Here is a 23,671-nt window from a genome sequence, read left to right on the forward strand (position 1 = left end):
CTAAGGTTACTGGAAGGTACTACTGTGTCCAAATATGTGTGTGGGTAGTGAGGATCTGAACTCAAGTCTGTACACATGTATAGTAAGGACTTTACCCATTGATCCATTACCACATGTCACCATACCTTAATTTAATAAAAGTAAGTATAAATCACAACTCTTTCAAGTAATTCCCATAAAAAGCATGATTAAGGTTTAAATGTGATTCATGAATAGTTTTGCAAATTAACTTCTTAATAATGCTGTTGAATTATTTAACTTTGACTGTGATATATTTCGTTAGCTTGATGGCATTTATGACATGATGGGAGGAGAAACCCCATGCCTTAAATAAAGATGTAACTCTAAATGACCATTTACTTCTTATAAACCATGTGGATTTAATAACCAAATAAAGATAGTATTACATTCCTTAGGAAAACTTTAAAAAGAAATCCCAAGGTGAGAGTTTTCATTTCAACATAATCTGAAATAATTTTACTTCGTAACCTTATATAAATTACTGATTATAAAGTTTATTTTTTTCAAAAATATTTACCTATAAATATATTTAAATGCTTTTATAAAATAAAAAGTTGGAAAAATCATGCAAATTATACTGAGCTATTAACAATTAAAATACTGTAAATATGTGAAATTTATTGTAGGGCAACTTAAAAGGCCAAAAAGAGATGTATCAGCAATTTCTAATAGAACCGAGTGAGGCAGATGACTTTGCACACAATGGACAAATATGGAAGGAGAGCCCATATAATGCCATACACATCATAGTTATGACTTCTGAATGAAATCAAAGGTTTGAAATAATTGTGCTTCTACACATCCATGCATCAGTACCCAAAGAAATTGACTCTACTTCATGAACTGTCACATTCTATAGTGTTTTGGGAAAGCAAATGATAGATCTAGGAAAATAAAAGATTTTCCAAAAATGAAGACAACATTTTGTTCATATCAATTGCTTATGAGCTAATAAAAGCCTATATTCATGTATATTATTCTCTAAATGACAGATCCGTGATGCTAAAAAGAATGTGAATAGCCTTGCAAAATCCAATAAAAGCACAAAACTACTCAAAAGAAACAAGACAAAACTTACAGAGCTACGTAAGACTAACCCAGTGTCATACAAACTTTCTCTCTTAGAAATGTTTTCAATCATCTCAATCAGCATAATCTCAAATTATTATCATACATGAAAAGTGAAAGGCCATTTTCAGTTTATTCATTCAATGCTTAACTGAGGGTTCTGTATAAGACAGAATCCAAATTGGAAATTATCTTAGTTTAGAGTTACTATTGCTGTGGTGAAACACAGAAACAACTTGGGCAGAAAGGGTTTATTTCTTTCACCCTCCCATGTAACTGTTCATCTTCAAAACCAGTGAGAGACAGCACTCAAGCAGGCTAGAAACCTAGAAGTATGGCTGAGGGAAAGGCCCTGGAGGAATGCTGCTTACTGGCTTGCTCCCTCTGGTTAGGTTAGCCTACATTCTTACAAAGCCCAGGACCACTAGTCCAGGTATGTCACCATCCACTAAGAGGTGGGGTGGTCTCTACCACTAATTACTAAGTAAGAAAATGCCCTACAGACTTGCCTACAGTCATACCTTATGGTGATATTTTCGTAATGGAGGTTCCTTAATAAAGTTTCAGATAATTAACTTGTATCAAGTTGATATAAAACTATCGAGCACAATTGACCGCTTGTCAACTTCACACACAAACACACCACTGTAAAGCCACAACCTTTCCTTTCCTGTTCATCCACAAGATCACACATTACTATAAACATCACAATACAAAACATTTTGCAAACTTGAAAGGTCCATGATCCTACAAATTCACTTTAAGAATACAGGCTCTTTATACATCCCAAAGCCAATTTTAACAACCAAAGTTTCTTTTTAAAACTGAAAGTCTCTTAGCTGTGTGTTTCTAGTAAATAAAAAGTAAGTTTAATACTTTCTTATTTCAAGAAGGAATGACCAGGGCACAGTCATAATCAGATCAAAGAAAAACCAAACTCAACCTCCAATATCAGTGATTCACTTATGTGCTTCTGGGATCCCCCAAGGGTCTTGGTTCCATCTCAAGCTACGTCATCTGAAGCAAGCACAGCTTGTCTTCCAAGGTTAGGCAGGCTCTACTCCATTATTGCTGCTGTTCTTGGTGACCATCCCATGTTACTGAAATCTCCAAAATCTTGGGATCTCTTGCTAAAACTAGGCTGCAATTTCACTGATAACCTCTCCTGGGCTTTCTTCATGGTGCCAACCCTCAAATACTCTGAATTACCTATTTAATCCAGTGTCTTCAATTGTTACTAAGGCTATACCTTCACCAATGGCCTCTCATGGCCTTTCACAGGGCCAAAGCTTAGCTGTTCTCCATAATTCTTTCATGAGTTCAAGATCTTACACAACCAAATCAGCTGCTAGAGGAAGGTACGCCTTGGCCACCTCTGCCTGTTTACTCTCAGGAAACGCTTCTAAGGAGATTCACCTCAGGGATGCTAATCACTTCCAAATCACTGCCGAATATCCAGCTTCAATTGCCTCAGTAAAGCAAAGGGTTCATTTTCATGGTACTGGTCTTTTACTTATTACGGCCAGTTCTTCAGCCCCAGCTGCCCAGAACCACAGAATCTAAATTTAAAATAGCAAATGTGCAACCACTCTGATAGTCTTTAAACAACTCTCAAACCTTCTTCTGAAGTAGCACAAGCCACACGTCTATCATGTGTACTTCTCTCAATACTCCTCAAGTCCCCAGAGAACAGCCTGCCAATCTTTGAACACTCAATAGTTTTCTTGCCTAAAGTTCCGAAGTTCCTCCACAATCCTCCCCAAAATAACACAGTCAGGCCTATCATAGCAATGTCCCACTCTCAATACCATATCTGTCTTAGTTTAGGGTTACCTAAAACACCATGGCCAAAGACACTTGAGGAGGAAAGGTTTTATTTTACTCAAACTTGTTGAAATACGGAGCGGTGGGCTGTGTCCCGCCACCCGGCTAGCTTTACCCGAAATAATTACACGGAAACTGTATTCTTTTAAACACTGCCTGACCCATTAGTTTCAGTTTCTTATTGGCTAGCTTTTACATATTGATCTAACCCATTTCTATTAATCTGTGTAGCCCAAGAGCTGGCTTACCAGGAATGATCTTAACCTGCCTCTGTCTGGAGTGGGAGAATCATGGCGACTCCCTGACTCAGCTTCTTTCTCCCAGCATTCCGTTCTGTTTACTCCGCCTACCTAAGGGTTGGTCTATCAAATGGGTCTAGGCAGTTTCTTTATTAATAAGAAATCACTCCCACATCACAAACTCACAAATAACAGTTTGTTATAAATAAAAAAACAGCGGGGACAGAAACTCAAGCAGGGCAGCAACCTGGAGGCAGGAGCTGATGCAAAGACCATGAAGGAGTGCTATTTACAGGCTTGCTTCCCTTTGCTTGTTCAGCCTGTTGTCTTATAGAAGGCAGGACCACCAGGCCAGTGATGGCACCAACTATAATGAAATATGCCCTCCTTCATCCAACTGATATTTTAAACAAATGCTGTACAAGACTTGCCTACAGCCCTATTTTAAAGAGGCTTGTTTTTAATCTATCATTCCTTCTCTTGTTTGACTTTAGCCTGTGTCAAGTTGACACAAAAATATTTAGCACAGAAAACAATGAATATAATGAAATAATTTAAGGACACTCACAATAACATAAGAAATGCAGAATAAGAAACTCTGTAACATTTGCAATAGGATGTATAATGTAGATGTTTAATTGCATACTATAGGCTAAGACAAGATGGCCCTTAAAGCAATTTGAAATGTCCTCTTGAATTTCAAATATTATATCTTGGTTTTCTATTTCTTTAATAAAACATAGATGAAAATCAGCTTAGGTGGAAAAAAGGGCCTTAATGTCTTACTTTTTGTAATTCATCTACATAGTAACCAAGGCAGGAACTTAAGCCATGAATCTAGAGGCAGGAAGTGAGATGGGGGCCATGGAGAAAAGTTTCTTACTGGCTTGGTTTGCATGGTTTACTTCTTTTCCTTCCTTATACAATCTTTGGTCATCCACTTGCCCAGGGGTGGCACTGTCCATGGCATTAAGAGAACTTCCATATCTATCATAATCAGGAAAATGTCATATATGCACGCCAATATGCCAATCTGGGGGAAGCAATTCCTCACCCGACTTTCCCTCTACCCAATTTCTGTTAATTTGACAGAAACTAACCAATACAATTAAAAGTCAAAGGTGGCCTGTAAAAGGAATGCTCAAAGTATGTTTTCAAATAGAACTGCCATGATTCTATGTTTGGGAAAAGAAGACAGAGAGAACTCTCATGTCTTCTGAACATAGCAACTGATTTAGTTACCTAGGGAATGATGTAGGAATTAGGTATTATCTTCACAGTTTAAACATTTTATGATTGAGAATAAAGTTGGTAAGTTCAGCTTGGACAGTAAAGGGGTCAAAATGTCCCGTAATTTGAAAACAGCATTTATTTGTATATATTACACAACTATCTTTCATCTATCAGTCACCTACCAGGCATCTGTCCAATCGGTCACATACATCCCTGTACATCTGTGTGTAGTTTAAGATAAGGATCTGTTTTGTAGGGTCTAGGGATGTAGGACAGTGGTAGACTGTTTGCTTAGCATGTGTGAAACATTCAGTTCAAACTCAAGTTCCTGTGGGAAAGAAAATTATGTCAAAGATTTATTGCTGGAGGATCTTAAGTGATGCCAGTACACCTCAAATGCATCCTTAGCACTGACTCTCTTAGTACAAGCCATGGACCTTACTCTAAATCTCAAGGATGGACCAAACACATCCGTGAACATTTCAACATTGGGAGGCCAGATATTCTGAGAAGAATGAATAGCCTCTCGAACATAAATCAATTAATGAAGAATGAGGGTTGGAGAATTAGCAGCCTTCTGAAGGGATATCTCTAAAGCACGTTCTTAGCTGTCAGAGTTTCCCCCACAGGGTTTCGCCTCAGTTGCCTCCAGTGAAGAGCATCTTGGCAACACACTGGATTTTATCTCTTCATGGTTCCCATCTATTCTCCAAGAGTGTCTGAGATTATTTCACAGAGAAGAACAGTTCTAAAACTTCTGCAGTCATTTTTTTTGTCTTAAATCTGCTTCTACAGTGAATTCAATCTTAAACCTAGACATATTAAATTATTAAAATTATTGTATATTTAGGAGCAGCAGTCCTTGATTATAAAATGATTAAATTAATAACTAACACTTATTTTGTACTGAAATTCCAGGTTTAATTATTTATCCCATGTTGATGTCCAGCTTTTAATGCTGAGGTTTCAGGAATTAGTAATGTTCATTTCTTTCAGCATCAATATACTCTGTCTCTTTCTGTCTTTGTCTCCCTGTCTGCTATGTCTCTGTTTCTGTCTCTTTTATATATCTCTGTCTGTCTGTCTCTGTTTTTGTCCCCTCCACCCATCACACCTGGTCTCCAGTAGCCCAAGTTGACATGAATGACACTGTGTAGTCAAAAATAGCTTTGGCATTCTAATCTTCACGTCTGTATTTTCTTTGGTCCTGTGATTATAGGAATTCAGTGCCTGGCTTTCTCTCAGTTCTTATCTAAACTTATGCTTTGATTTGTCTGAGACTATAAAATGTAACTATTGGGTTCTACTAAATGTGTGTATAATACATAAAGGAACTAATTCTATATAAGAGATTACAGGTATTTAAACTGTTTTCTTTCTATAAAACCTTAGCAATTGACCTTTTACAATTAAGATACATTACAAGGTCATTGTTAACTCATATCTGATGACTGTTTCTCTGATATAGAAATTATAATTTATAGTAAAAGTAGATATGTATAAAAGGCTGTTTTGCCAATGTGCTGGCTAGATATGTGGTATCTTGACACAAACTAGAGTTACTTGGGAGGAAGGAGTCTTTTCTGTATGCCCTCATAACAATGCCTGGTAGGCAAGTCTATAGCACATTTTAATGAGTAATTCATGTGGCAAGGCTCAGCCCATTGTGGGTGGTACCATCCCTGGGGTAGTGACCCTGGGTGCTGCAAGAAAACCTGGCTGAGCTAGGCATGAGGAGCAAAGCAGTAAACATCACACCTCCCTGGCCTCTGCATCAGCCCTGCCTTCAGGATCCCACTGCAACTTCCCTCAGCAATGGAGCATGGCCAGAATTTTGGAAACTGAAAAACCTTCCTCCTAAGTTATACATGTTCATGAGGTTTTAGCGATAGAAACATAACAAAGACAAAAATTGGTACTAGACTTCAGGGTACTGCTGTGGCTGGCCTGACGATACAGTTGTGGGAGAAATGTCGTAGCATTTGGAACTCTGGACCATAAAAGCCACTGAATGTTCAGAGCTTAGTGAGCTATTGTGGGAACTTGGAAGGTAATCCTGATAGCAATACAGATGATGGAGGCCTGGACCGAGTAGTTTCTTTGTGAAGCAAAGAATATGGGAACTTTTATGTAGTTTTTTTTTTAATTACTAATATTTGGTTCTGATCTGTAGGTGATTAACAAGACGCCAGAACCACAGAAATGAAACTGTTCATTTACTGGTACCATTGATGTTGGTTAGCTGGAGAAGAGAAATTAATGGCAGTTAAGAAAAAGAAACACAACCATCGTACGGATTGAAGAGGTTGCTTCTATGTATTTATATGCATATATTTATATATATATGCAATTAATGAAAAAGGGAGGTCACAAATTTGTGAAAGAGTAAGGGGGATTAGAGGGAGGAAAAGAAAGCGGTGAGCCGGGCGATGGTGGCGCACGCCTTTAATCCCAGCACTCGGGAGGCAGAGGCAGGCGGATCTCTGTGAGTTCGAGACCAGCCTGGTCTACAGAGCTAGTTCCAGGGTAGGCTCCAAAGCCACAGAGAAACCCTGTCTCGAAAAAGCAAAAAAAAAAAAAAAAAAAAGCAAAAAAAAAGAAAGCCGTGAGTGGTGTAATTATATAATAATCTCATAAAGAAAGGAAAAAATAAGAAAAGAAGAGATGCATGGTGATTAAGAAGAGAAACGCAGCAGTGAGTCCAGTAAATCTGAGACTATTTCCATGGGGTCAGCACAAAGAATCTGTGGCCCAGAGCGAGCCAAGGGCGGGTCTCATGCTGGATGCAGCAGTTGGCAGTGTGTATGAGCCACGCAAGTGATACTGGCTCTGAAGGAATTAAGTAGTAACGGGCAGCAGCTGAGGCTTAGCGCTGAGAGGCAGGGTTGGAGTTCCTGAAAAGAGGCTTTTGCTGGAAGAGTCCCCTCAGTTGTAGTAGGACTGCAGGGGTCAAGGAGAGGTTAAGTGTGGTATCATGTGGCAGAGCCAGAGACCCTTGAGGGAGCAGGGGAGGCTGTTGGTGATGGCATAGTCCAGTTTACAGCATGGGGCTCCAGAATTTTGGAGACTCTCATACCAAACGATGACAGCCAAAGACAGCAGCAGTCTTGAAATGCATTTCTGTGTGCTCTCAAGAGCAGAACAGTCCTCTGGGGCTTGGAGAATAATAGGTGGGTTCCATATGTTAAGAACAGACCTTTTCTCTTGGTGAACTTTGACTTTGCTCTGATTTCACTCTAAGTGTCCTGGTTAGACCCTCTTGGAACAAGAAAGTAATACCTCAGAGGGGTGGCCTGCCTGCACTACCACCTGAGTGTCATCCAGGCCCAGGGTGCTGCTGAGGACATGTCTGAGTACATGACCCTGTAGAAGCCAGGGTCCAGACTGATATATGTGGCTCTAGTTACCACCTAGCGCCATAAAGAAGCCCAGGGTCTAACCAGCCACCTGAGTCTAGGTTGGGGTCTGAGGACCAGGATGCATCAAAACCTCAGTGATCTGCGCTGCTACTCAGTGATATGGCAAAGTCTGGGCCAAAGCTGCAGTTGGGGGCCATGTCAGGGTTTGTGGCCCTACTGCAGTCTGGTTCTGTGATGATGTCTGATGCTCCTGATATCACTGAAGGCTGCACAGGTACCAAAGATCAAGGACCAAGATAGTGTCTCAGGGCCATGCCACAGCAGTAACTTAGGAACATGATCTCCATTGTGCTGCTGGGGGTCTGACCTGAGGTCCAGGTCCTGCATTGCCACTAATGGTCACCTAGAGGCCCAAGGTTTGGGCTGCAACCTGAAGCCAAGCATTGGTAGTATCAGGAGACTACACCGCTGATGGGACCATTCCCATCTGAGTGGCCAACCCTCCACACAAATCCAGGGCGTCCTCTGAGCCTAAACTGCTGCCAAGGACCATGTTTGGGTCCATGGCCTAGCTGCAGCTAGGGTCTATGTTGGTGTCTGTGACCAGTGTCCTCTCAGGAGGCCTTAGGAACCGTGTGAGATGAAATCAAAGGGTTCTACTGAGCCAGGTCCTCCCTTTACTGACCTGGGAAAACTAGTCTTCCTTCTTGCAGGAGAGTTGGCCCCTGCACTCAGAAGTGATGCCTCCACACTCCTCACCAAAAGGGGAGGATGAACCTACCCTAATGGCATACATGTAGAAGAGCTGACTCCACCATTGCACCCAAGACAGGAAGCCCCAGTATTTGAACTGTCCTATTTGGCTAAAACTGGGCCTTGGGTTGACCCACCCGAGCATCTACCCCATTTAGGTCCTGCTGGAGCATGGGAAGGGACTGGTCCTGTGGAATGATACCTGTCAGACTCAGGACCCCAGAAGATCTCTGGTGAGGATCCAGTGAGGGTGGTATATGAAAAACCAGAGGCCTTGTTCTAGACAGATCAAGGACTCATTGCAATAAACAGTTGCCAATCAAGCTGATGGGACAAAAAGGTATACTATATGACAAATTGAAGCCTCCAATGCCACTAGAACAGATGAAGAAGTGATGGAAGGCAGGAGAGAAGAAGCAGCAACGATTTTGCTGTTCCTGCTATGGATTTTGTTCTCTTTTGGCTTATTGGGGATTTTTTTTTTCTGGTTATTGTTGTTGTAGCTTTTGTTTGTTTGCTTTCTTAATTTGTTTTGTTTCCTTTTATGGAGGTCACAGCAGGAATGATGGGGGGATATGTGGAGATCTGGAGGTCAACAGAATTGGGGTGCATGATGTGAAACCCGAAAGATTCAATAAAGAAGTTAAAAAGGAAAGTGTTTACCTGATTTTTGTAGATGTTGTTTTCATAGAAACCCAGTTATGAGGCTTCAGATACAGAGAGACTTTAGATATTTTAAAGAGAGTGGCCTTTTGAAGTGTTTGAATTTTTAAAGTCTGTGGGTCTTTAAATTTGGGGACAATGGGAAAAGAAGGGTTCTAGTTATATAGTTATGTGTTTCTAGGATAGCTCCTTTTATGCTGACTTTACACAGCTAGAGTATTTGGGAAGAGGACTCTTAGTTGACCCCTGGGTTAGTGGTCCTGGATGTGATGCGAAAGTAGAATGAGCAAGCCAAGCAAAGCAAGCCATAAGTCAGCACTACTGCATGTCCTCTACATCAGCCCCTGCTTCCACGTTCCTGCTGTGTTTGTGTTCCTGCCCTGACCTCCCTCAGCAGTGGAGAGTGGCCAGAGAGCTGCAAGCTGAAATAAACCCTTTCATCCCCAAGCTGTTTTTGATCACCATATATTTTTTAAATATTTATTTATTTATTATGTGTACAGCATTCCTTCCATGTGTGCCAGGTCTCATTATAGATGGCTATGAGCCACCATGTGGTTGCTGGGAATTGAACTCAGGACCTCTGGAAGAGCAGTCAGTGCTCTTAACCTCTGAGCCATCTCTCCAGCCCCCTTGATCACCATATTTTATCACAGCAGTAGACACCCTAACATGAGCAGCATCTGCAAGACTCCCTTAGTTTCATAATGTGTTACGATGCATTAAATTAGATAATCTATACAAAGCTCTTTGGGCAGTCCTGGCTCTGATCCTAGGGAAGGATTTTTTAATGATATCTTATTTATTACATGCATGTTTACTAGTTTAGGTGTTTTTCTTTTATATACCAAATCCTCTATAGAATGAGGAAGGGTAGTCAGAGAGACAGGAATAGAACAAAGGCATGTGGGAGACACTCAGGATAGATAGAGAAAAAAGAATAAATTACAGTACGTTCCCTTAAGGGTTCACACACCAGTGGACAGACACAAAGACGACTGGACTCAAATGAGACAAGTGACATAATAAATAGCATACAAGCAAGGAGAGCCCGAAGGAAGTGTGACTAAGTCTGTCTGGATGGATTAGAGAAGCCTTCATGGATGGGTGTGTATGTTGAAAGCAGATCATATAATATCTTGAAAAAGAGTCTAAGGAATTTGGAGGCTACCCTCTAGTCAATGTGAAGTATTTCAAATATTGTTAATCATGAGGAAGACAGGACCATGTTTACATATTCTTCTGGCGACAGGGTAGAAGACAGGAGAGACCAGACACAGAAGAATTATGGATTACAATAGTTTGGGACAAAACCAATAATCTGTGAACCTGATTTTGTATTCTAAGGAGAAGTAATCTCTTTGTAAAAGTGTTTAGTCTGATGGGATGATATTCAGCTATCTTAGTCATTTTTAGTACTTAAGATGCTTGACAGAAGATTGAATTTGAGAAGTTGCAATGTAGAGAATCTCGCTTTAGCATTGTTAGAAATCCAGCAACATGTCTAGTTTTCCTAAGAATACTGATCTGTATGTTTGAGGTTTGATGTCTGGTTGGGATGAGAATGGAAGTCTATTAATTAAGCAGACAATATGTAGCCATGAGACAGTGTTTGAGAGTTAGGTAAAAGAGAATCAGGCTAAGGGTCATTGGTAGGGCATATGTCTAAAACATACAAGCAGCTGAGCTTATTCCCCAGATCCGTAGAAAAATGTAAATTAAAAAGCTATTAAAACTAAATTAAGTAAAACAAATTTAGTTTATGCCTACAAATATCTGGCATGTTTACAAACACAAGAAAATTGGAACAATTGAAAACATTTGTTGGCATAAATTTGCAGACTTGTGAGTAAAATGTCTCTAATGATTTGATTTCATTTTAATGTACTGTTTTCAAAATGAAATTAAGAATCAAGAGCGGCTTAGGGATGGGGACATCTCTTTGTTGAACAACACTTATATAAATGGATAAAACATTTCCTCTAAAAATTTCAACTGTGCCAGGGAGAGAAAAAGAGTTTAAATTCTTTAAAATTTTAGTTGTGAAAAACAGAAAGTCTTGAAGACACTTAGAAACCTGACAAAGCTCCAAATTAGTCTGCAAATATTCTGCTGAGCCTTTCACAGCAATGAAAATAAATGTCGGTGCTAAATTTCTCACTCTCTTATGTTTTTCTAAAACAAAATACACAAATACTTTTAGATAACTTTATACTAGTCTTTTCAAAGCAAGAGATTTTAAAAAGAGTAATTGAAGTAACAGCATTGCTTACTTAAAATGTATTTAGAAAACATTCCATTGATCTTTATACTAACTTGACTTTCTTTTTTTTTCCATTTTTTTATTGAGAAAAGGAGAAAAAAAAACAAAACAAAACAAGTTTCCACCTCCTCCCAGCCTCCCATTTCCCTCCCCCTCCTCCCACCCTTCTCCCCCTTCTCCCACCCTTCTCCCCCTCCCCCCACTCCTCTCCCCCTCCCTCTCCAGTCCAAAGAGCATTCAGGGTTCTCTGCCCTGTGGCAAGTCCTAGGTCCTCCCCTCTCAGTCCATTTCTAGGAAGGTGAACATCCAAACTGGCTAGGCTCCCACAAAGCCAGCACATTACGTAGGTTCAAAACCCCGTGCCATTGTCCTTGGCTTCTCATCAGCCCTCATTGTTCGCCATGCTCAGAGAGTCCAGTTTTATCACACGCTTTTTCAGTCACAGTCCAGCTGGCCTTGGTGAGCTCCCAATAGATCAGCTCCACTGTCTCAGTGGGTAGGTGCACCCCTCGTGGTCCCGACTTCTTTGCTCATATTCTCCCTCCTTCTGCTCCTCATTGGGACCTTGGGAGCTCAGTCCAGTGCTCCAGTGTGGGTGGGAATGCAATCTTGTGCAACCACTTTGGAAATCGGTGCTAACTTGACTTTCTTATTTTATTCTTTCCCAGAAATAGCTATTAATTCTAACAAAGCTTAGTTACAAATGCATGACATAACTAGACACTGGGTGAGAGGGCTTATAAGGAAGTCTAAAGATCCTAGTTCAGATTCTCAGCCCCCACGGAAATGTTGAGAATAGCAGCAGGCTACCCTTCCCAAAAGAACACGGCAGAGGGTTATTGAGCAATAAGGCATTTTTCTTTGGCCTATGCGTGATCACCCAGAGGTGTTAGCATCCACAGATCCGTGTGAGCCCACACACCCCACTTGCACACACCATGCACCCAGTCCCAAATATATACACACATAAGTGTGTTTGCCTTTTAGTACTCATGCCAGGTTTCTGGTATTTTTTGAACCAGGGTCTCAAGCTGTAGCTCACATTGCTCTGGTCCTTATTGTTTAGTATAAGATGGTCGAGTCCAAAGATTCTTAGTGTAGACATTTTTCCACCACTTAAGCATCCTTCTTTCTATGGCTGTATACTTGTATTTAGTTTTTGTAACAATATCACAACTTCTTCACCCCTAAAAACTTAAATCTGTGATAGCGGCCTTTGAGAACACTGTTTAAGTTTATCCAAAGTTTGGCCTTAAGTTTTCTACTTTGTACATCTGTGATCATTAAGAGTTATAGTTTTCAAATCTCCTTATGTACCAATGTTTAAAATCAACACATTTAAACAATAAATACTATTTCTGTCTTCTATTACCAGTCTAAAACATGCTTGCTGGAACGGGATATTTGCTCATTGCAAAACGTTAAACCTTCTAACATTGTGAACCCTGCCCATCATTGCTTCAGATGTAAATAAAAACATAGATGACCTTCAAACTGGTAGTTAAGCAGTCTGTCATAATAGGAAATGTTTACTACTTACAGTGCATTGGTCATAACTAGTCACAGAACACCAACGTATGTGATGTACACAGTTTTCAGAATATAATCAGAACATTGTGTCAGATGACAGCAATAATCATTACTAGTTTTGCTTTTTGCCTCCTTTCAAAGTATTAATAGAAAATGAAATCTTGTTGGATTATTCTTCACTTTAAAATATCAACTTATTCAAAGACAAAATTCATATACTATTTAAGCTCCCCTCCATAAAAGCAAAATAATACAGAAAGCTTAGATTACCAGTCTCTAATTAAATCACCTAGTTTAACCCCTCATTGAATTTGGGATTAAGAACTAAAATTTTTATGGAGATGAATGTAAATTATCTTATAATTTAATGGAAAATTTTGGATGGAGGGAATACTTGACACAAGGGTGAGGGATTGTCCCTCATCTGTAGAGTCTACAATTCTTTAAAAGCAAGATGAAAGAAGTAGAGGTTGAGAATCCATTCTGCATTACTTCTGAGTCCCCATCACTTCTGAAAATCACTGGCCCTTTAAGGTACCTTATATGAATCACTTCCATTAAATTATACCAATTCTGTCATTGTTTTATGAATAATGGGCAAACACTTTGTTTAAGAAAAAAATATAAGCTGAGAAACGAAAACATATAATATGTTAGTTAGGTTTCTATTATTGTGACCAAACACCCTGGTGAAAAGCAAGTTACGGAGAAAAAAATTTATTTCAATTTACAGTGTACGGATCATTATGAAAAGTATTCAGGGCAGAAACTTGAACTGGGATGTGGAGGCAGGAACTCAAACAGAGGCAATGAAGGAGCAACATTCACTGGTGTGTTTCTCATGATTTCTCACCTGGCTTTTTTATATTACGTGGGACCACCTGCCCAAGATGGAACTGCCTAACTTTGTGGCATCCCAAGTAATCATTAATCAAGAAAATGCTCCTCTGACATCCCTATAGGTAATAAAATGAAGGCATTTTCTCAATTACATACTTTCTTCCCATATGTGTCTATGTTTTTGACAACTTGATAAAAAAAAAGCAGACCTTTCCATCACTCTCCAATGTGTTTGAAAATGAAACATTCAGTATTGTGTATAGGAAACACTGGTCATAATAGAAAGGTGAAGTATATGAATGCAAGTCCTGTGTTATACATTTCTTTTACTGTAGTAAAATACCTAATACAGTTGACTCTGAGACAGAAGTTATTTTGGTGTAGTTTCAGGGACATAATTCCTGGTTGGATGGCTCTCTTGAGGTTAGCCTGGAAAAACACAGTGTATAGTAAGGTGGCTCTTTTGTTTTTGAGTCTAGAATAGCACATCATGTTGTGATTGTGGGATGGAAAATGTACATAGCTAATGGTAGCTTAGTTGCAGAAGAGACTAAAGAAGGGGCCAGAGCCTCACTTTTCCCCTCAAGGGCATTTTCTGAGTGATTTTACCTACGAAGCTATTTCTTAAAGGTTTAGCTACCACTCAACAGCACCACAAGCTGGCTACCTGGGTGTTTGGTGATACTCAAACTACTGCTGGCTCTGAGAATCACTAACATTACACTATAACTAGCAAAACAATAGGAAAAATATCAGGACAACAATACCCATTTACTGCCTTTGTGCATCTTAATACACACATATTTTCCATTTATATATGACACTTCTATTAAGTAAAATTATTACTGTTACTTTTTAAAACTAATACAATAACAAAGATGATATCAGTTAATTTGATCCAAATAAATACTTTGGGTGCCTGTGTGCACAGTGCATGTGTGTAGGTATATCCTCATATGCATCTGTAAGGTGTACCCTTTGGTGCTCATGCAGAGGCCAAAGGAGGATATCTTATGTCCCATTCAACCACTCTAAGCTTTATTTTTTGAGTAAGAGCTAGAGGCCCAATGCCTTTTCACATGTGGGCCAAGTGTCTGAACTCAGGTCATCATATTTATGTGGCAAGCAGTTATTCATTGTGCCATCTCCTCATCCCCACACCAGAATTTTAAATATGAAATAATGGTATTCAAGACTTGGAATATCACTGAGGAAAAAACAATAACCCTTTTGAAATAAACACACTTCTCCTTTCTTACTTTATAGGCAAAGACTCCTAGTAATAATGCAGTTAGAAGAATTACAGTCAGAACCAAGTAATTTACATGAAAGGAAGAGGAGAATATTATGGAGAATTGAGGTACAAGAGTCATTTTGTACAATGAATACATAATAAGTAAAAATCAAAAAGAAAAAAGATATGGATATGGTTACAAGTATCTGGGGAAATGAAAAGCAGCTACGGTCAACAGGATAGAACACTCTGAAGTTCAGAGCTGTGCTGACAGTTTTCTGAGGTGTTCTAGTTTGCTTTCTGTTGATGTGATAAACACCAACATTACGGGGATAAAAGAGTTTATTTTTTCATTTATTTTTTATTGAACTATACATCTTTCTCTGCTCCCTTCCCTTTCAACCCTCTCCCATGGTCCCCATGCTCCCAATTTACTCAAGAGATCTTGGCTTTTTCTATTTCCCATGTAGGTTAGATACATGTATGTTTATCATAGGGTCCTCAATGTTGCCTAGGTTCTGTGGGATTGTGAATTGTAGGCTAGTTTTCTTTGCTTTATGTCTAAAAGTCACATATGAGTGAGTACATATGATATTTGTCTTTCTTGGTCTGGGTTACCTCACTCAATATGATGTTTCCTAGATCCATCCATTTGCCTGTGAATTTCAAGATGCCATTATATTTTTTCTGCTCTGTAGTACTCCATTTTGTAAATGTACCACATTTTCCTTATCCATTCTTCAGTTGAAGGACATTTATGGTTGTTTCCAGGTTCTGGCTATTACAATCAATGCTGCTATTAACACAGCTGAGCATAACGTCCTTGTGGTATGATTGAGCATCCTTTGGTTATATACTCAAAAGTGGCATTTCTTGGTCTTGAAGAAGGTTGTTTCCTAACTTTCTGAAAACTTGCATACTGATATCCAAAGGGGCTGCACCAGTGTGCACTCCCACCAGCAATGAAGGAGTATCCTCTTTACCCTACATCCTCTCCAGCATAAGTTATTATCAGTGTTTTATTTTTAACTTACAGGATTTTAGTCCATCATTAAGGGAAGTCAAAGCATGAGCTCTGTTAACATGAGGGCCTGCTTGTTGGGGTTTCTGTCCCACCTGGTCCCCCACATCTGCAAGCCCCAAAGAAAATCACACAGAGATCGCCATAAGATTATAAACTGATTGGCCTATTAGCTCAGTCTTCTTATTAGCTCTTGTAGCTTATATTAACCCATTGTTCTTATCTACGTTAGCCACATGACTTGGTACCTTTCACAGTAGGGTAGGTCACATGTTATTTTTTCAGTGGTCTGGGCTGGACTGGTGAAGGGGCTTCCTTCTTCCCAGAATTCTCCTGTTCTCATCGTCCCACCTCTATGTCCTGTCTGGTTGACCTGCCTATACTTCCTACTGGCCAATCAGCATTTATTTAAAACATGATTGACAGAATACAGACAATTATCCAGCACCAGAGCTCAAGATCGAAGCTTGAAGAAGAAATCTACAGAGGAACACTACTTTTTGACTTAGTCCCTTTGGTTTGCTCAGCCACCTTTTTATACAAACCAGACATACATCATAGGGATAGCATTAACCTCAGTGGGCTGGTTCCTCCTACATCTAATAGCAATTAAGAAAATGCCTCACAGATCTGGCCACAGAGCAATGTGTCTAAGACAACTCTTCTGGTGAGGAGCCCTCTAATCAGATGTCTCCAGGGATTTTTTTTTTCAATTTTACATCCGAAGTTAGCTATAAGAGGGGGGTCATATAAACAATCCTTCAGCTCGACATTAGTTGAGGCATGTTTATGAAGCACTGGCCTTTAGTTGGTGAATGCATGTTTATAAAGCAATGGCCTTTAGTTGGTGAATGAAACACCAGAAAAGATCAGAATGAAGAATACCTATGACATATACAAGGACTGAAATAACTCCCTGAGAATTGGATAAAAGAATTGAAAGGCTTAGAAGAGTTTTTTTCTCAATAAGTCTGCGAATTAGTTTTAGTTCAAAAGCAGCTCTGGTGTAGCCTAACAAAGCTTAAAAGTAAAACTTGGTATCATTAAAGTGAATCCACGTATCATAGATACACCATAAAATACAATTCAGTAGCATTTAGAGTAACAAAACATTCCATACTTTAAAAAGTCAACCCAAAATATCAAATAAGAGCACATCACCAGATATCTTCCTCAAAACTTATTTCATTGTGAGGTTAATTATTATAATCTCCAAAACACTTATTTATAGAAGCCATATTTTAAAAGTAAATTTCAATATTCAAAGTTACCATATTGAATCACTTCAAAATAAAGCGTGATGTTGTTTTTTTTTCTTTACTGTGTGGTTCTTTGAGAGGCATACCACCCAGCTCTGAAATAATCAAATTAAAACTTGTTCTTTATTATAAATGCTGAGCCTTAGCTTGGCTTATTTCTATCCAGCTTTTCTTAAATTATCCTGTCTACTTTTGCCTCTGTACTTTTACCTTTCTCTGTTCTGTATACTTGTCTTTACTTCTTACTCTGTGGCTTTCTGCGGAACTGGCGGCTACCCCCTGATGTCTTCATCTCCCTTTTTAATCCTCCTTCCTTCTTAAGCCTAGATTTTGCCTCTTATTTATTCTTTGGTGAAATCTGGAACTGGAGTGACAGCCATATTATAAAAAATGTTTAATTATATTAACATAGTTAAACTAAAACAATTTATTTTTATTCTTTCTTTGTAATCTTCACATTTTGCATTTCCTGTCTCATCACATCTACCTTCAGCCTCTTTATCCTCCCCACTAACAAAAAATAGAATAAAATTTCAGAGAAAAGAAAAATCTCATCACGGAAGCTGTAGTGTGACACAGTGAGTCACACAGTATCCCCTTTAGTCCACATAGCTTTGCTTGCAAGAGTTCATTGCAATGAGTCATTAGTCTGGTTTGCAGCTGCTGGCTTCTGCTACACTATCTGTGGTGTACCCTTGCTGGGACTCCTCTTAGATATCCCGCTGTCGCCCTGTGCCATGGAGAGATTCTACAGCTTTGGGTCAGCAGAGCAAGCCCCTTCCTCTGCTCCAGTAGAACACAGAATGATGGAGTTTGGGGCAGGCTAAATCAAAGCCTTGTTTTTTTTGCTTGGGTTGTTGCAGGGTTGGTCATCTTTTCAGCTAGCCCCCAAACCCACCACCTGAGTGAGCTCTCCAACACTGCCCTGGCTTGTTTAGCCTATGCAGAAACCAGCTTGGGGTGGGGCAGGTTTTTTCTATTTTCACACCTTCAGGGACACAACTACACCACCAGGGTCAGGTCTTTTGTTTTATTCTGCAGAGAGGCAGAGGTCACTCTCCCTAGTTTTGCAGCTAATGAGGGACAGAGCCAGCTCTCCCACCCATCACAGGCAACAAAGGGGCACCTCTCTTCCCCAAGCCACTCTATGGAAGATGAGGGACATGGCCAGAGCTCGCACCTGCACCCCTGTCAAAAGGGTCAGACACAATGCATTTTTTTTGGGAATATAACAGGAGGTTAAAATATCTAGTTATATTAATATTAATTAATTATATTAATATATTAATAGTCAAGGGCTGAGAACAATGAACTAAGGCACACATGCCTTAATTTAGCACCTGTTTCCTACTATTGTATTATCAGATTACATTACCCAAGGAATGGTGCCACCCAAAGTAGGCAAGTCTTCCAATTATCTAGGTAATCCACATAGGTAGGTTTATAGATCAACTTGGACATTCCCTCAGTGAGATCCCTTTTCCAGATAATTGTAGATTGTGTCAAATTGATAATTAAAACTAAGCACCAGAAAACAAATCACATAATTACAACAAAACAGTTATTTAAATTTATTTATAGATACCATTTTCATCAAATTATACTCCAAATGATTAGTTACAAAATGAAATTACCGTCTCTTAGTTATGGAAGGAAAGTTTTTCAAAGCCCTGTTTTTTTTTTTTTCCTCAGAGGTAATTCAGCTAGCTGCATTTGATAGAATTCAAGCTACTACACAAGAATGAGCAGAATAGCTAATAGTGTTTGATTGGCGTGCAAGTCGGGCTTGCCTCACTGTAGCAAAAGGCCTGAGATGAACAACTTACGTTTAAATTTATCTTGATTCATAAATTTAGAGATTTCAGTCCACAGGCTATTGGTCTTATTGTTTTGGGACATACCAGTACAATCCATCACAGTAGATGTGTGTGTTAAAGGAGGTTGCCCACTATATGGCATTTAGGAAGCAGGGGAGAAGACAGCTGTGAACCCAATGCTCTTTCCGGGACATGTCCCCGATGATTGGGTCCTACTTCAAGTTTCTACTATCTCCCAGTAGTTCCACAGGCTGTTCACAAAGTTCTTATTATATGGACATTTGGAGAACTTTGAAGATTTTCCATCTAATAGTTATAAACTACTTGTTTAACTTTTACTGTAAACAGATCACAAAAGTTCAGAAAGCTAAGGGAAAAATCCTTATTTTCTTTAACCTTTTGTCATTGTTCCTTCGCAACCTGTTTTGGTTCAGCTACAGGTCTCTGTGCCCTGTGCTCGATAGCAGCAGAGTGAAATGTCAACTTGACATCTGGCTAGTGACAAGTATATTATGGAGCTGATCTGTGTAAGTCATTTCCAAGCACCAATTTACATAGTAATTGTTTTAATGTCAGCATCTTCAGTTTTCAATGACTGGTTTTAGTCACTCCATTTTCTGTTCCAATCTTTCCTTGTCAACTGGGTTTGATAAAGTAGTGATAACTGGCAATTTATTTTGCCTACGACAGGTCGGGAAAAACTAGTGTTGACTGTCATGTGTGTGTATTTGAATACAAGGGGGGTCATCATTACTTGTTTATGCATTTACCACATATTTATTGGATCTTATGAATATTTTACATAAAAACATGTTATTTAAAAAATAGTGATTTAATATTTTTATGCTTATAGATAGGAATAATAGAATGTGTACATTCTCATCAGCTATGTGTTTGTATATTCAGTCAATAGGAAAGTGACTAGGGCTAGGGAAGGAATAATAATCTGATGCTGATATTTTATGAACTGTTATTATTTTGTAAAAAATAAATTGCTCATAATAAAAATATCCAATAATTATTTTTGTGAAAATGTGAGCATTCTCCTTTAAATAATGTTCTCCCTTTGTTCATAAGGCTGAGAGTTGCTCCCTCTCCAAAACACATCAGAAGGGTGGGAATCAATGCATATAATCCGATTGAAAGGCTATCTGGGTATTTGAACTAGGAGAGGCAAGCTCAGGAGAAGTGGACACATTTAGATGTATTTGGGCTGTATATTTTATAGAGAGGATTACTGATTAGATCAACAAGGAGAGGAAAGATATAACATAGACAGACAGTACTGAGCAATAATGGATTTTAGCATGTGGCATCAGTTGTATGTGATTGTTAAGAAAGAGAGGATGAAAAAGTTAGGGGAAAGAGAGCAAGGGAGCTTTTATTCCTTGATAGAGACAGAGGTTAAAAATAGAAGTGTCAAAGAATTTGTTGGTCCTATCGAGTTCCACATGAGAGACTAGAAAGATACTTGCAACATAAAAAATCATTAGTGATTTGACAAGAACCTTAGGGTGACATTGCAGTGCCTTGAATGAAGTTGGAACTGCGAAAGGATAGGAAGTTGAGGAAGTCAAACAAAAGGTAGACTTTAGTGTTTTGAGCTGGAAGAAATATTGAAATAAGGTAAATAATAATAATGTGCAAGCACTTGATTAAGCAAAATATTGAAATGAAATGTTATTGAAATGTGTGACTAATCCCGAGTTCTACACAGCTTCAGAGAACGCTAATTCTACAGTGGGAATTCCATATTTTCAGAAGAATTTTCTTTTCTTTTAAGAAAAGAAAACAAACTTTTTTTCATTTTACATATTAATCTCAGTTCTCACTTCCTCCCCCCTCCCATTCCCTCCACTTACCCCTCTACCTCACCCTCCATCCACTCCTCAGAGAGGGTAAGGCACATTGCTGTGGGGAAGATCCAAGGCCCTCCCTACTGTATGTAGGCTGAGCAAGATATCAGTCCAAAGAGAATGGGTTCGCAAAAAGCCAGTACAGCCGGGCGGTGGTGGCGCATGCCTTTAATCCCAGCACTCGGGAGGCAGATGCGGTTGGATCTCTGTGAGTTAGAGGCCAGCCTGGTCTACAAGAGCTAGTTCCAGGACAGGAATCAAAAAGGCTACGTAGAAACCCTGTCTCGAAAATAAAAATAAAAATAATTTTAAAAAAAGCCAGTACAAGCCGTAGGGATAAATCCCCGTGCCATTGCCAGTGGCCTCACAGTTTGCCCAACCACAGAACTCTCACTCACATCCAGAGGGACTAGTTTAGACCTATGCTGCTTTCTTCCTTGTCTGGCTGGAGCTGGTGAGCTCCCATTAGCTCAGGTAAACTGTTTCAGTGGATGAACCCATCATGATCTTGATCTCTTTGCTCATATTCTCATTCCTCCCACTCTTCATCTGGTCTTTGGGAGCTCAGTAAAAAACAATGACATCTTGAAATTTGCATGCAAATGGATGGAAATAGAAAAAAAAACATCCTAAGTGAGGTAACCCAGACCCAGCAAGATAATCATGGTACGTACTCACTCATAAGTGAATACTAGCTGTAAAGAAAAGGATATTGAACTTATGGGCCTTGACCCTACAGACGCTAAGTAACAAGGCGAACCCTAAAAAAAATAACATATGTAGATCCCCCCAGAAAGGGGAAATAGACAAGATCACCTGACAAAATTTGGAGGAGAAAGTAGGGCAGAAGGGAAGTAGGAGGAGGGGAGAAGGTGAAGGAAGAGAAAAACTTGAGGGAATTGGATAGTCAAGATGGAGGAAGGACAGAGACAGAGAGCAAGGAGACATCTTGATTGAGGGAGCCATTATGGGGCTAGCAAGAAACCTGGAACTAGAAAAATTTCCAGGAATCCACAAGGATGACCCAGGCTAAGACCTGGGCAATAGAAGAAACGGGGCCCAGTCTGGCCTTGCCCTGTAGTCAGACTGATGATTATCTTAAATATCACCATAGAACCTTTATCCAGCAATTGATGGAATCAGAAAAATTTTATTAGAACATTGTGCACCTGACACTGAGATATTTGAATCTTTCAAATAACTAAAGAAATAATAGACACATATCACTACATAATTGCTATAATTCTCCACAGACAAATAATTATTGCATTGACCAGATAGTGAGGTAATTTTCATCGTTCAGTTTGGTTAAAAACATGAAAAAAGAAAGATACAATCATTTCAGTCAACATTATAGGAACTCATAGACAATGGACCAACAGCTAAGGAGTCTACAAGGGACTGACCTAAATACTCTACATATGTTTGACAGTTGTGTAGCTTTTTCTGTATGTTGGACTACTAGCAGTAGGATCAGGGCCTGTACCTAATGCTTTGGTTTGCTTTTGGGAACCTATTCCACAGAATGGTTTGCTTCCCTGGCCTTAATACATAGGGAGGAGATTGGACTACCTCAACTTGATATGCCATGCTTTGTTGACACCCATGGGAGGTCTAACCCTTTCTGAACAGATACTGGAAGAATGGATATGGGTGGAGCAGAGTGGAGGTGGGGGGGGGGAGATAGGAAGAAGAGGAATTAGAGGAAACTGCAATCTGGATGTAAAATAAATGGAAAAATTTAATCAAATAAAAATTTTAAAAAATTGAGGACAATTTTTGAAGATATAATTTATATGTCATGCAATTCATTGTTTTAATATTGTATATGTATATTATAGATGTATATTCAGCATATTTAGTTTATACACAGACCTTTATAAGCAGCTGAAAATAATCTTTAGAATGAGCTCATCAGTTCAAAGAGGAGTGCCAGCCATTTATCAGTCATCATCCCACCTTCTGGTGGCCATGTCACAGGAGCATCAATTGGCAATCAAAGTTCAGGAGTCCACCCACCAGGAGGAAAATCCATGATGGGTAAAGCTCAGACAGCCAAGGCCCTGAAACCATAGGCTCCAGAGTGTCTTTTGCTTCTGCTGGGCCTTTACATGCTTGCTGCTGCCATCTTTCTCTGGTATCTGGCATGATGTGAGTGGCCCAATTATTAGCTGCCATCCTTACCTTATCAAAGGTGATAACTAATTACTTATAATCATCTCTTTCCTCAGTCTCCTAATATAAAAAAAATATTGATGAGTGGGTATGCACCTTAAAGATTAAAAGTAGAGCTGACTGTTTTTCATGTATAAAAAGTTTAGGTTTATGATTCCTTTAAAATTCATGATAAGGTTACCTTTAGAGATAAGTAATAGCATAATTGGTCTTTTCTTTGTAACTGCAACATATAGCCTGCCAGTCAGAGACCTGGCTGAGAAAAATAACTTGCTTGCTTGCTGACGCTTTGCTGATGTATAACAGGTTGCTTGTGTTTGAATGTATGTGGGTTCTTAGAGACAATTTATTTTTCACCTGTCATACATAAAATGTTTAATCATGGAAGAGATGTGGAAAACATGTTGGTGTTTTCCTTGTATTTATTGTAATCATTCCCTTGAAAAATACTGTAACCACATTGTAAATTTTATATTATCTGAAAGATATTGATGAGGTATAAAAGCTATAAGGAAA

The 23,671-nt window shown here is 39.2% G+C and overlaps 1 protein-coding gene across 1 annotated transcript in view; it reads right to left on the reverse strand.

The window, feature by feature from the left end:
• The window catches only part of Galntl6 (polypeptide N-acetylgalactosaminyltransferase like 6), a 1,023,973-nt gene that overhangs the window by 572,929 nt on the left and 427,373 nt on the right, over nt 1-23,671 (reverse strand). The gene's annotated exons all lie outside the window — the stretch shown is intronic.

Source organism: Microtus oregoni, unplaced genomic scaffold (genome assembly GCF_018167655.1).
Source record: "Microtus oregoni isolate MIOR12 unplaced genomic scaffold, Mior012 000024F_ref0000369, whole genome shotgun sequence".
Classification (NCBI taxonomy): Eukaryota; Metazoa; Chordata; class Mammalia; order Rodentia; family Cricetidae; genus Microtus; species Microtus oregoni.